The sequence below is a fragment of the Alligator sinensis genome, unplaced genomic scaffold (genome assembly GCF_000455745.1).
Source record: "Alligator sinensis unplaced genomic scaffold, ASM45574v1 scaffold218_1, whole genome shotgun sequence".
NCBI classification, from domain to species: domain Eukaryota; kingdom Metazoa; phylum Chordata; order Crocodylia; family Alligatoridae; genus Alligator; species Alligator sinensis.
This window is the reverse complement of record NW_005842083.1, coordinates 25,133-38,282: the sequence shown is the minus strand read 5'-3', so window position 1 is coordinate 38,282 and position 13,150 is coordinate 25,133. Positions and strand designations below refer to the sequence as shown.

The following is a 13,150-nucleotide window of genomic DNA, read 5'->3' as shown; positions in this document are numbered from 1 at the left end:
CATCATTGACCGCAAGATGAACATGAGCCTGCAATGCAATGCTGCGGCTAGTAAAGTGACCAAAACGCTGGCTTGCATCCATAGATGCTTCTCAAGCAAATCCCGGGACGTCATTCTTCCCTTGTACTTGGCCTTGGTGAGGCCGCAGCTGGAGTACTGCGTCCAGTTTTGGTCTCCACAATTCAAAAAGTATGTGGAGAAGCTTGAGAGAGTCCAGAGAAGAGCCATGCGCATGATCAGAGGTCAGGAAAACAGACCTTATGATGACAGGCTGAGAGCCCTGGGGCTCTTTAGCTTGGAAAAGCTCAGGCTCAGGGGTGATCTGATGGCCACCTATAAGTTTATCAGGGGTGACCATCAGTATCTGGGGAACGTTTGTTCACCGGAGTGCCCCAAGGGATGATGAGGTCGAACGGTTATAAACTCCTGCAAGACTGTTTCAGGCTGGACATAAGGAAGAATTTCTTTACTGTTCGAGCCCCCAAGGTCTGGAATAGCTTGCCATCAGAGGTGGTTCAAGCACCTACATTGAACACCTTCAAGAGAAAATTGGATGCTTATCTTGCTGGGATCCTATGACTCCAGCTGACTTCCTTCTTTTCTTTGTTTAACTATTTAGCATGCTTGCACCAGATAATATTTATTACTATGCCTTTATGTCATCTTTTATGCCACTCTCGCATTTGCAACTGCATGCCAGTAAATGCTGTCTAGTACTTTGATTTTCCTTCAGATTATGCCACCTCTGTTTCAGGCAGCCAACATTTGCTCCATTGTTTGCCTTAATGCTAGCTAACTGTATTGTTATAGTCTATGGCTCATATTCAAAAGCTAGTTTAAATTGCACCATCTTCTGGCTTTCTCAGAATGTAGATTGTTGGTACTTAAATATTTAGCTTCCTTGAGCACATCTACATGAGATGCTACATTGCTGTAGCAATGAGCTACAGCACCATAGCTCATTGCTATGGCGATGTAGCATCAGCGGGCACAAACCGTGACACCAGTGCTACTATGCAGTAGTGTCGGTGTCACAGTTCGTGCCTGCTGATGCTACATCGCTGTATCAACAAGCTATGTCACTAAAGCAAGTACTAGATGACTGCACAGTAACCTCTGTTACTGTGCAGTCCCAACAGCATATGGGTCATTTCTGACCCTACTGCTCAGTAGGGTCAGAAATGATCCATATGGTTCCAGGACTGCACAGAAATGGAGGTTACTGTGCAGTCCTTTAGCAAGTACTAAATGACAGCGCAGTAACAACTGCACAGCTGGGGACATATGTAAACATGCCCCTTGAGACTCGCACCCATTTGTCATTGAGGTGGTTAGCCATATTAGCCTCAAGTCAGGTAAGACAGGGTGGAATCTTAGTCCCTAAGGTATTACCCAGCCTCACCTATTTATCATTTGTCACTGTGTACCTTACACTAAATTTCTCCCATGTAGATGGAAAGCCTAGAACTTCTATGTTCACTTCCATCCCTTTTGCAAGGGGAGACAGTGTACTCTAAGGCCCATTTCCACAAATGACCTTTGGCTTGGTAATGCTCAGCATTTACAAAACTGAATCAAACACCAGTTCTCAGTCCTGAGAATAGGTACAGTTTGGCATGACTGTTTCTTGGATATGAGAATGCTTATGAATGCCAGCATGTGTGTAATATAAAGGAGGAAGAATTGCATCAAGGGTCAGCACAGAGGGAGCTGAGGTTTGCTTGCTTCCTAAGGCAGGGAAAGGGAGGCTAAAAATTCATTGCTCTAAGAGACTTGAGACTGGTAGTCACTAACTAGTATTTGGAAGGTCAGTGAAGGGAAGACCATGATCAGCCACCTTCTCTGTGAAATGTTCCATGTTTTCTGTGGCATTATTCCCTCCTGAACTGATCCTCTCTGTTTTCTGTCAGACTTGCTGTCAAGAAAATATTTAGGAGAAAATAGTTAGAGTTCATAATTTTCTGTATGTAGAGGCTGGAAGCCAGACGTGGTAACAGCTGTAAAATTTCAATTTTTATATGGTAATACTATGCTATCAGGGTTTCAGTTCTTCTCCTTTTCATCTCTAAATCTGCCTTCTTATGACTACCATAGGATGTATGATTTAAAAATATGAAATGTATAAACTTGGGTTGTCCAATTCTAAAGATCAGCCAAATAAAATCATACTTAATAACATCTTATTTGTTTTTCAGATAGATCAGTGATAGCTGGTGAGAGCAATTACATAGAAATAAAAATATAGCAAAACTGTATATAAGAATAGCTGTTACGGGGTTATAGTTATCTGATGAAAACCATTTAAAACTGTGCCTCATTTCTAGTTTATATTTATGTACTTTCAACTTCCTGGAGCTGAATCGTATTAAACCTTTGACTGTTAGACTAAGAGCTCTCTATAGTCATAATCTTCTTCCCCCAGTAAACATCCACGGACACTGTTCAGTGTTCTAGTCACTTTTTAACCTTATCTTGGATAAGCCAAATAGGTTGATTTTCTTAAGTCCCAAACTGTAAGGCAGGTTAATAGAAAGTATGTACCTAAATCCTGTAGGCTGCTTTGAAATCACAACTCACAAATTTATCAGGGAGTTTACAAATTATAAAAATAATAATTATTAAATAACCTTTTTGAGTACCAAGGCAAATGATTTAATACAGTAGTGTCACTAAGGGGGAGAGGGGTGACCAGGGCACCAGCCATAGGCATCAACTTAAAGGAGTGCAAAAATAGCAAGCATCATGATGCTGCCTTGGCTGCTATTACCATCAGCCCAGCTGCAGCTGTTGCTCCATGTGCTACCACCACCCAGGGCATAGAACTGCCCAGTTACACTGCTGATTTAACATTTAAAATGGAATATTTCATTTTCCTTCTCAATATACAGAGGCAACTTGATCCATATGCATGACTTGTGACATTAAAAATGTTTTGTAAATGTGAAAAAATGAACTATTGTCAAATAAACTCAATTTCTGCAAGCAATATCTGAGAGTAAATCATGCCCTTTGGTTTTGTGAGTGAACTGACACACTGCAGAGGGTACCCTAACAGTCTAGTGCTCTCACCAGTGGTGACTCTTTTATAAAAGTGGGGTTTGGATTTGTGTTGAAGGAGTAGGGATATTAACTCCAGTATTCTGGTAGCAAAGTTCTAGTTCTGATGATTTCGGCAGCAAAATTGAACTTCTTGGTCATTCATATGGGGAGGTGATTAACCCATGTACATATTTAAAACAGTGTAAAATATAAAATAAATTAAAAAACCCCTCCTAAAACTGCTGTGCAGTCTGCTTATACAGAGTTATAGAGCCACAGAGCTGGAAGGGATCTCAAGTGCTCATCTAATGCGGTGTTTAAAAGCAGACACCTGCATTTACAAGCCATCCTAGACAATATTTTTCTAACTAAACTTAATAGAGATACTAAAACCCCTCTGTGATCTGTTCCAGTGCTTAATCACCTTCATAATATGACCGTTCTTCCTAAAATCCAACTTCAATCTCTGTTTTTTAGAATTTCAACCCATTCCGTTCAACACAGTCTTCTCCTGTCCTTAGTAGACACAGAGGATAGTTGAACGCTACCCCTTTATAAAATTATTTTTGCATTGAAGACTGTTATCAAACCTTTCATGATCTTCTCTTCTTCAGACTGACCAATCCTACGTTTTCCAACCTTCCCCCAAGTCAGGTTTTCTAAACATCTAATTTTTTGCTCTCCTCTGGACCCTTTATGCTATGCTTACCCGTAGTAACATAGTACTCCAGGTAAGGCCTCACCTATGCTGAATAGGTGGAAGAATCTTTTCCTCTGCATACACTTCTCTTGTTTTGTAACAGCTGCAAATGAGTACTATGTTTCTTCCATAATTATGTTAATAGTTGTGGAAATAATCCATGTGAATACTATAGTCTTGGATGAGGAAGATATTATCCAAAAAAATCAGAAAGTTTCAACTCATTAGGCAGGGAAAGTAGGGAGAGGAAAGGATCTCTTTTTGTTCTATGTTTATGCTGTGTCTGGTGCAACTGTCTTATGATCTGTGGCAAGCAAGGCCATCTCTGGAAGGGGTGAATCGGGGTGACCATCCTGGGCCCCGCGCTTTGGGGGGCCCTGCAGACAGTGCTGTACAGGCCCCACTACAGCCGCCGCGGCCACCAGCACACTCACCACCCCTTGGCCCGCACAGCCCTACGGACGGCTCTGGTGACAAGACTGATATTTGTAATAGTAACATGAATAATAGTAAGCGTGTCTGGAAACCCTTTTGAGACCTATGCTAAGCCATGAATTTTGCATGAAAGATGGCAAGGTGAGCCTTAGAGTAAACATAAGCCAGCTATAAAGACAAAAAAGGAAGGTTCCCTAGGTCACCTGAAATTATAGGTCTGGTCAATGCCACTACATTTTAGTAAAACACCACTAATTATCATATGTTTACAAACAAGTCATTTTGGCTAGGGACAGACATTATACATAAACTGGTTTAAATTATCAGAAACTGGTTTAAACTTGTAACAGAACTGTAACTGTAATGGAACAAATGTTCAGTGCATCAGTTTGAAAATGGCTGAAACCAGTTTGAGAGAAACGTGGTTGAATGTAGTGTCAGACTTAACTGATTTGGGTCAAACCAGTTTATGCAATGTCTGTCCTAGACCCCTTTCTGGTTTATCAGTTAAATCGGACTCCCCCAGCATCTCGGCATGCTCTCTGGGCTGGGCGGGGCCCTCCCCTCTGCTCTTTGGCTACAGCTCCAGCAGAGACTGCAGGTGTCTGCCTGGCTTCTGCTCTCCCTCCTCCCCTCTAAGCAGGGATTCCGCCATCCCCTCTGCCTTACACAGACACACAGGGTTAGCTAGCAGACCACATGCTGGCTACACTCCATGCTGTGGCAGATGGGACAAAAGGAGAATCAACAGGTAACTGGTAATGTCCCTCTGTTGTTTTCTTAATGGGGTGATAAACATTGTGTTATCAATTCACTGCTGGGCTGGGCTGGAGTGGGGGAACCCCTCCCTAATCAGTGTCCTGCTGGGTCTGGCTTCAGCTCAGCATTGTAGAAGGGAAGGGATGGCTGCTCCAGCGCCCCCAGCTTCTAGCCTGAGCCACTGCAGGCATGTGCCTGCATTTTTTCAGTCCAGAGGGGATGTCTTTGTGGTTACAAACTGGTTTAGGCTAGCCAGGTTTGACTAACCTGCAAAGATTGAATCCATTCAGGCTCACGCTTTTTGAATGTCTGTCCATAGCCCTATTTTTTTCTTTTGGTCATCTTTTGTATATTATGAAGATGGTGCAGAATCCTGTTAAGATTTAGTTCAGCTTTTCATTAAAGGCACGGATAGAATGACAGTCGTATGAAAAATATGATTGCATCCTCCCCAAAACACGTTACATACATATATTAGTTAAGCATAGATAAATTAGAATTTGATGTTCTAAAAAACATACAAAGACAGCTAGGTTTGGGTACCACTGTAGCTAGCAATAATTTCATAAGCAGCCTATCAAACTTGAGGAGTTTACAATCTCCATTTCTTTGCCAGCAAGGTATTTAAATTTCTCAGTCCTGAAGTATTTGGCATATATCTATTCAGGTATATTTAATTGCTCTTGTAAGTTCTTTATTATGTTAGTATACTAGCCAAACATTTTTCACAACTAGTGGAATCATTGAAGTAGTGATATTTGGCTTCAATAACTTATAAATCCTCTCCTCTCTCCTCAGTTTTCAGTGAAGACTTACCTGGGCCCTTAAAAATAAAGAAAGATGTTATTGTATCTTGTGATATTATTACATTTAGTTACTTGTAACTTAAACCGTTGAACCAGATTTTATCAAGTTTGGCTGGCTGGCTTTTTAACAAGTTCTGCAACAGTACATGCACATATTTGACATGCCTACTTTCAGATATTTTTAAGTTAACAAAGTGCATACTTTTGATTTGAAACAAAAGTAAACGGGGTTAGGGAGGCTCTATTAATATAACTCAGTCATTTTTACAGATCAGAAAAACTATTTCCTATCTATATGAGAAATTGGATTTTTTTTTCTTTTAAGGAAAAGAAATAATAATTAGTGACTGTTTATGTACCAAAGGCTTTAATACATTTTTATATGTTTGCCCAAAGTATTATCAGCAAGGATCCTGGTTTTCTCTGTTTAAAATTGCAAATTTTCTGATTAAAACAAAAAAACCCAACCCCCCGCAAATTCTCTGATTAAAATCCCCCAAATCCACGTTTCTGACTCAGTATTTATAGCTGGCTTGTTACCAACATATAGGGTGATTCTTCAGGCAAAGGAAATGTATAGAGTAGGCTGTGTTACAGAGGGATCAAAACTTGAAGCAAATGTTAAGCTTGAGGAGGAAACTTGAATTAAACTTTAGCTTTGTTAATATCTGTATTAGTAAAATGAAATCAATTTTTGAGTATACATGGCATATAAGCTCTTTAGAAAGGGGCCTGATTTTGATGATGATCTAGGCTGTCCTATCCATTTATTGATTTGTATATTTCTTGTGAAATCATCCCCACAAATTCTTTTTTTTCCTGGTATTTTTCTCATTCTTTCAAAATCTTCACCGGTGAAATATAACAGCCTAGTTTTGACCCTTTTTCCCCTCACAAAGCATAAACCTACTTGTCTCAGATTTGACATCTCTGTTCATGTACTCTTATGATTAATTTATTCTTTTTCTAAGCAAGGTGTGCCAATTTCTGTAAAGAAGCTATAATAGGGCTCACTGTGTGAGTGCCAGTAAATCTTTACAGAAGGTTTGCCACACCTTAAACCTCAAGCACTATTCATCAGCCAAGACCAATAGGATTAATATTTCGCATACCAGCTTCTATTTATTCAACCTGTTACCATGTGATCAAATATTTCAGCCGTGTTTGCCAGAGACAAAAAATGTGCCAGTTCTCAACTTATCTCAAACTCATATATCAGGTGAAAGTATTATTTATCAACACTGCTACATTCCTTATTTTTGATCAAACCAATTTCATTGATAAAAGTAGGATTGGACCAAACACTGAAGTTTGACCAATGTTGCTGTTGTAGCTAATGCTTTCCTTTAAAACCAGCTCCTTTAGTAGAAATCCCTGTTAGTTTTCTTCTCCTCCTTTCCTCCACACTTGTAGCAATCTTGGCAAAGATGTGTTTCACTGGCTGAGAGGGTTCTTCTGTAATTGCTGGTTACTTATCTGCTGCTAAATTCCAGAATTAAACAAACAAACACATCCATGCAGACACTCCTGCCTTCCTTTGAGTTACGCTGCATTTACAGTGACACAGATGAAAGGGGAATTTGATTCCATATACTTTATTAGTTTCTTTATTATCTTGTGAGAGCTGCAGTGGAATTTGTGAGCAATATGGGAAGAGGGTCATACTTGGTTCCAAACAGCGAAGGTTTAATATGGATATAGTAGCTGCAAGAACTAGGGAACTTATAAGGTCCAGTGGGCCCAGTCTCCAGCTTGATTATGATTATACATTTGATTCTGGACCTAACCACCAGGCTAGTGACTGTGCTGGGCTTCAGGGCCCTCTTCATTCCTCCTGTTAAGTCATGCTACTTACCAAAGAGCTTATGCTGCTTATACACATTATATTCAATTCTCACTTGGAGGTTATAGATGTGGGTTTGGAAACCATCAGGCTGCGAACTTGGAATTCTTACCTCTGGAGCAATTTTTTTTTTTCCCCCAGCCATTAAAATATTGCTCTATAATCACGTCTACCTACTTCTTCTCTGGCTATGTGTTTTAAAAGAAAAGAGTCATCCTCTGCTGCTGTTTTGAAACAGGTGATTTAAGTGCCTAAATCTGAGGAAGTTTCTGGCTTTGAGTGCATCTGACATACGTGCCTCCCTGCAGTCTTCATTTAAGCCTTGAAAGGTTGGGGTTTAGGATACATTTCTCTTTTCACTGTTCTCTGTTAATCACTTGTCATGGTTCCCTGTTGGAGTAGTGGCTTTGAACTACATTCTGAAGCATCTTGCTTTCTTCATGAATTGTATGGGAATCTTGGACTTCTGAGAACTGTGGATTTCAGTCTGGGAGCCAGGCACTGAACTGTTCGGTATTGCAGTGCTCATGCTTTTATGGATCTAGCCATACATCACTTGCCTCAACATCTCACAGGAAGTCTGTGGTAAATCAAGATCTTGATCTCAGGTAACATTAGCACCGTATTTATCTTTCCCAATAAAACACAAGTAATTTGCCCTTACAAGGCAATCTTGCCCTAGATGTAAAATACTTTAAAACTTGAACAAATTTTGTCATGCTAGTAAGAATTTGCCACATCATATACTACAGTAACATTTTCTATAACAAAATACCAGCCTTTTTTTAATATTAACTGTTAGTTCCGTAAATATAGAAGGGTCCCTTCCATCCCCTCCCCTCTGCAAAAATTACTTGGTTGTTTCTTTGAAGCTTATATTTACAAATTTTATTAATTTGCAGTGGGACTCCTGGTTCCTTGAGTAAAATGGTGATGTCCTACCCTTTATCTTTATTCCAACATTACCAAATCCAGAGACAGAGAGCACATGTGAACAAAGTATCAGGCTCTCTCCCTACCAACCTTGATCTGGACTCTTAGGTCTCTTCTCTACCCAAGTTTGTTATTCATGACAACCAAATTTGGGTGCAGTATTGATTCTGTGTCAGGATAGCTGTATATTAATTGGTTGCTGGTCATCCTACAGTTTGTCATGTGCTTTGCTTTTTACTTGCATTTTAATAAACATAAATAAAGGAAAATAGTGCAAATGAGAAAAACTATATACAAAACAAGAAGGGTTAAGAAGACAATAGCAAAGATCATTTTTTTCATGGACAATAAAATAAGGCTGTGTGTGTGTGTGTGTGCGCGCGTGTGTGTAAATACATAATGGCTGGATTTTCACTGCTAAAGATGAACCTTCTGCTGCCAAGAGAGTAGAATTCCTAGAAATGAGGAATTCTAAAAGCTAGAATAAAAGCTCTAAAAGCTCCAATAAGTGAGCCTTGCCAAGGCCACATTTGCTTCTCATTTGAGTGAGCACTAATTCTAAGTGATTTCATTTTCTCTTGTGTTAACAAAACTGGAATAGTAAGAACTTTAGGAAAATGGGATCAAGTAATAAGCGCTTTGGCTACATCTACATGAGAAGCTGACTGCACAGTTGTTACTGCATAGTCATTTAGTACTTGCATACCCAAGTACTAAATGACTGTGCAATAACTGGCGTTACTGCACAGCAGCATCCCTGCATAGCTTCTTGGTGACGTTGACTGCTCAGTAGCTCATTACTACTGCACAGTAGCGTTGTATCATGGTTTGTGCCATACAATACTACTGTGCAGTTGTAATGAGCTACTGCACAATAAGCGTCTTATGTAGACCTGGTCTTTGTGGAGGAAAATGACCATGTTAAGCATCGTGGGGCCCAAAGACAGATTTGAAGCAACTGAATTTTGCTCTCTGGTGTTTAGGCTATTATAATGGTTGGTTGCTGGGAGACCTGCTTATTGGAAACCTAATTATCCAGCAAAAGTTTGTTATCTCATAAGTCCCTGTATCAGTGTTGACAAGAATATTCTCTCTGTGGGTGGTATTTCCTATGAATACTCTGCCTGCTGTCTGTTTTTCACTTGATTTGAATAATTCAGCTTTTTCATAGTGCCTGGATATCAGTGGTCATTTTTTACCATGTTTATTCTGTTGTTTTTCAGAAAAGTTTTCAGTGAGTTTAAAACTCCTCCTCTCTGGTAGTTCACTGTCTCACATGGCGTATTCTCTCTCTCTCTCATGAATTACTACCTTAGATAGCAAAAGAAACTTTTCTTTGCAGTCATTACAAATTCAGACTGTCTGCTCCTTTGTATTTATTCTCAGGAGGGGCCCTGATTCAATAGATATATTTCAGTATTTAAAGAGATTGCTGAGAAATAGTTAAATTTTTTACCTGGGTTACCATTATTCATGCCGAAATTTACTATAGGGAAACATAGGTTTTGAAATGGCTGGTCTACTGAGATTCTTTTAAAATGGCGAGTGCAGTGTGTAGTTTGCTCTAGCTGATATTTTCTTAACTACGTGGACATATTTTTAGGCTAATGCATGGCTAACGCAGGCTGCTTATTTTGGGTACAGATTCCCACTGTGATACATTGTCAAAATGAGCTCATCAGAGAGTCTCTCTGGCAAATACTGTTTTGCTGTGATTCACCACAGTGCTTGCCAAATGGTTGCATTGTGTAACTCAGCCTAGTTTAAAAAAAAAAAAAAAAAAAAAAAGAAAAGCTCATTGTAATACTGCACCATCAGCAGCTATTGCTTTTCTTTGTGTGCAAATCAAACAGTTGCCAAGCTCTGTTAGGCACAACATGAACTAGTACCATGGACTGTTGATGATTTTGACTGTGCTACAAAGTACAAACATGACATGTTTTGATCAACTGTCCCACTGATGTATTTAAGTTAGGCCAAAAAGTGTATATCTGCATGTAACAGACTTGCTGCCACTCTGTGATGTGTCTAATATTTTTCTTTTGGAAACTGTGTGACTTCATGATTATAGAAACCATCCTTCTTTTTCTCCTTTTAACTGCAGTAGATTTCTTGAGTTTCTTAGCATCATCTTGTCTCAACAGAGTCCTAAATCTTACCTTATAATGGTTTATTAAAATCCTTTATTACTAAGATGGCCCATAGTAACTGAGCCCTGTAACATGATTTTTGTCTTCAACTTTTCCATCAGTTTCCCTGCCACAACCAGACAATCACCTAAGTTCTGTTCTTTACTGCACAACACTCCAAAGGTCCAACCATTTATTTCTATACCAAACCTTTCAGAAGTATGCTAATCATCTGCTGACTTTTCCCCTTGGGTCTTTAATACGTAACTTCCACCCCCACGTCTGTTCAGAATTCTGCCGATAAAATATTTCCTTTCAATATTTTTGTGATCTTGTACACAAATATATTTTGAGCCACTGTTGCTGACTGCCAGAGTGTCTAAACTTCTTGTCTTGACTTTCAGAATTCTGTCATATGGATATCTTTCCACCCTTTATTCCACTGAGGAAGCCATCCTTGATATCCTCCTCTTCTTCATTTCACCCCCTGAACAGTATGCAAAGAATCTGATTAGCTAGCCTTCTTGACTGTTCTATCCTTCTGGAAAATTCTACAGAATCCAAAGTGGAGGCAGGAGACCAATAAGTCTGAGAATATGCCCATGTGCACCTGATATGGTGCCCCCCTGTTGCTTGTATTGGGCTGATGGGTGATCTTACATGTAAAAATGAATGAACAGAGACGTGACATCAGCTTCAGAAGGACACACAGGCCGGTGGCAGAACATTCTGAACTCCCAAGCTCTTCCATTGCTGACTTTAGGGTGGCTCTTAGGCAGCAAAACTTTAAAAAGAAACTTGAACGGGAAGCTGCGAAACAAGAAATCATCCACAGACTGGATTGTGTTAAGTAGGGTTTAAGTAGGCGCTATGGATTCTTATCCCATTACCTGAATTAGCTTTGTGACCCCTTAGACACGTCTACACATGCTGTTAATTTGCGGTAGGCATATGGCATAGTAAAAATACTGCTTAGTAAGCCTACTGGGGGAGCACATCTACACTTGCTCTCACCCTGCTCTACCCCCCTGCAGCAGCCAGGAGGAGCTCCAGGCTAGCCCAGGAGCTGGCAGGAAACAGTTGTCTCCTGGCCCCATATATATCAGGAGGGGTCCTAATGTGCATGGGGTGGAAGAGCTGCTGCTGCAGAGCTTTCCTGCCCCATGCATATGCAGACAAGCCCTGTGTAGCCCAGGGAAGTCTCCTGGTGCAGGGAGCTCCTGGCCCTGGCTCCGCAATTGGAGCAGGGGCTGGCAGATTGCTCCCTGCCCGGCCGGAGCTCCCTGCTGCTGGGACAGGCTCTGAGCTCTGAGCCTGGACAATATCCCCCTGCCCTGGCAACAGGCAGCTCCTGGAACGGGAACCGAGAGAGAGCTCCCTGCCGTCGGGAGCTGCCCGCTGCCAGGGCCGGCTCAGAGTTCAGAGCCTGGGCTGAGACAGTGGCCCCCTGGCCTGGCAGCAGGCAGCTCTTGGCCCCAGTAACAAATTAACCCTGCGGTTGGCTAATTGACTTCTGAGTAAGTGTCTGCATGTGTAGACAGTGACGTTTTACCATGCAGTGAATTAGTCAACTGTTCAGTAATGTTTCTCATGTAGACCTTGCCCCACTGTTCCTACGGGTTTACTGCTTGCTTTTTTAGCCTCCCCCAATACAGGTCCCCCTCGGCCCAGCCTGTCCCCTCCCTCCATTCCTGCCTTTTGTATTGAAATCACTCTCTCCATTTTATACACAGCTCTATGCAGGTCCTCTCACAGCTCTGATGAAGTGAGCTTAGGCTCAACAAAGCTCATGCTCAGGGCTGGATTAACCCTTTAGTGGGCCCTAGGGAAACAAATTTGTGGGCCCCCAGCTGAAGATGAAATTTTTATATTACTTTTTTCACTCAATAATTATAATATGTAAAATAAGCACAAGTAGGCCCCTTTTTCACTTGGGGCCCTATGCATGTGCCTAGTTTGCCTATGCGTTAATCCAGCCCTGTTTACGCTATATGTATCTCTGATTTAGTTAGTCTACAAGGTGCAGATCTACCCTGCCTTCCATCTAATATGATGGCATATTTACAAGGAGTATATATAGTTGCATTTATTTTTTCAGAAATAAGAGCCTACAAGAAAATCAGTGTATCAGTTAAAATTACTGAGCAAAAAGAGCAAAAGAAAAAAACATTTGAGTAAGTGACTAAAGGACTAAAGGACTTTTTTCACATTTCTTTTCAGGGTTGTTCTGGTTATTAAAGGCAGAATCCTATCAGTAACCAAAGTGTCAAAAAAGGTTTTGGAACAAACTGAATGCTTAAATTGCCACCAGAACCAAACTGGATTTGTTCTGAAGAGTTAAGGATATGTATGACCTCTACACTAATATGTGTAATCTCTCAAAAAAAACCCTATTCTGATTGCATATTTTTATACAAGGCCTTAATGCTGTTTCATAGCATTACAGACCAATCCTTTTGCTTTCCTCTGAGTAACCTGGTTGAAAAGTAATTAAGTGTGGAGCTGG

The 13,150-nt window shown here is 40.6% G+C and overlaps 1 long non-coding RNA gene across 1 annotated transcript in view; it reads right to left on the bottom strand.

Moving 5' to 3' along the window:
- The window catches only part of LOC112550339, a 59,409-nt gene that overhangs the window by 27,371 nt on the left and 18,888 nt on the right, over window positions 1–13,150 (bottom strand). The window lies entirely within an intron of this gene.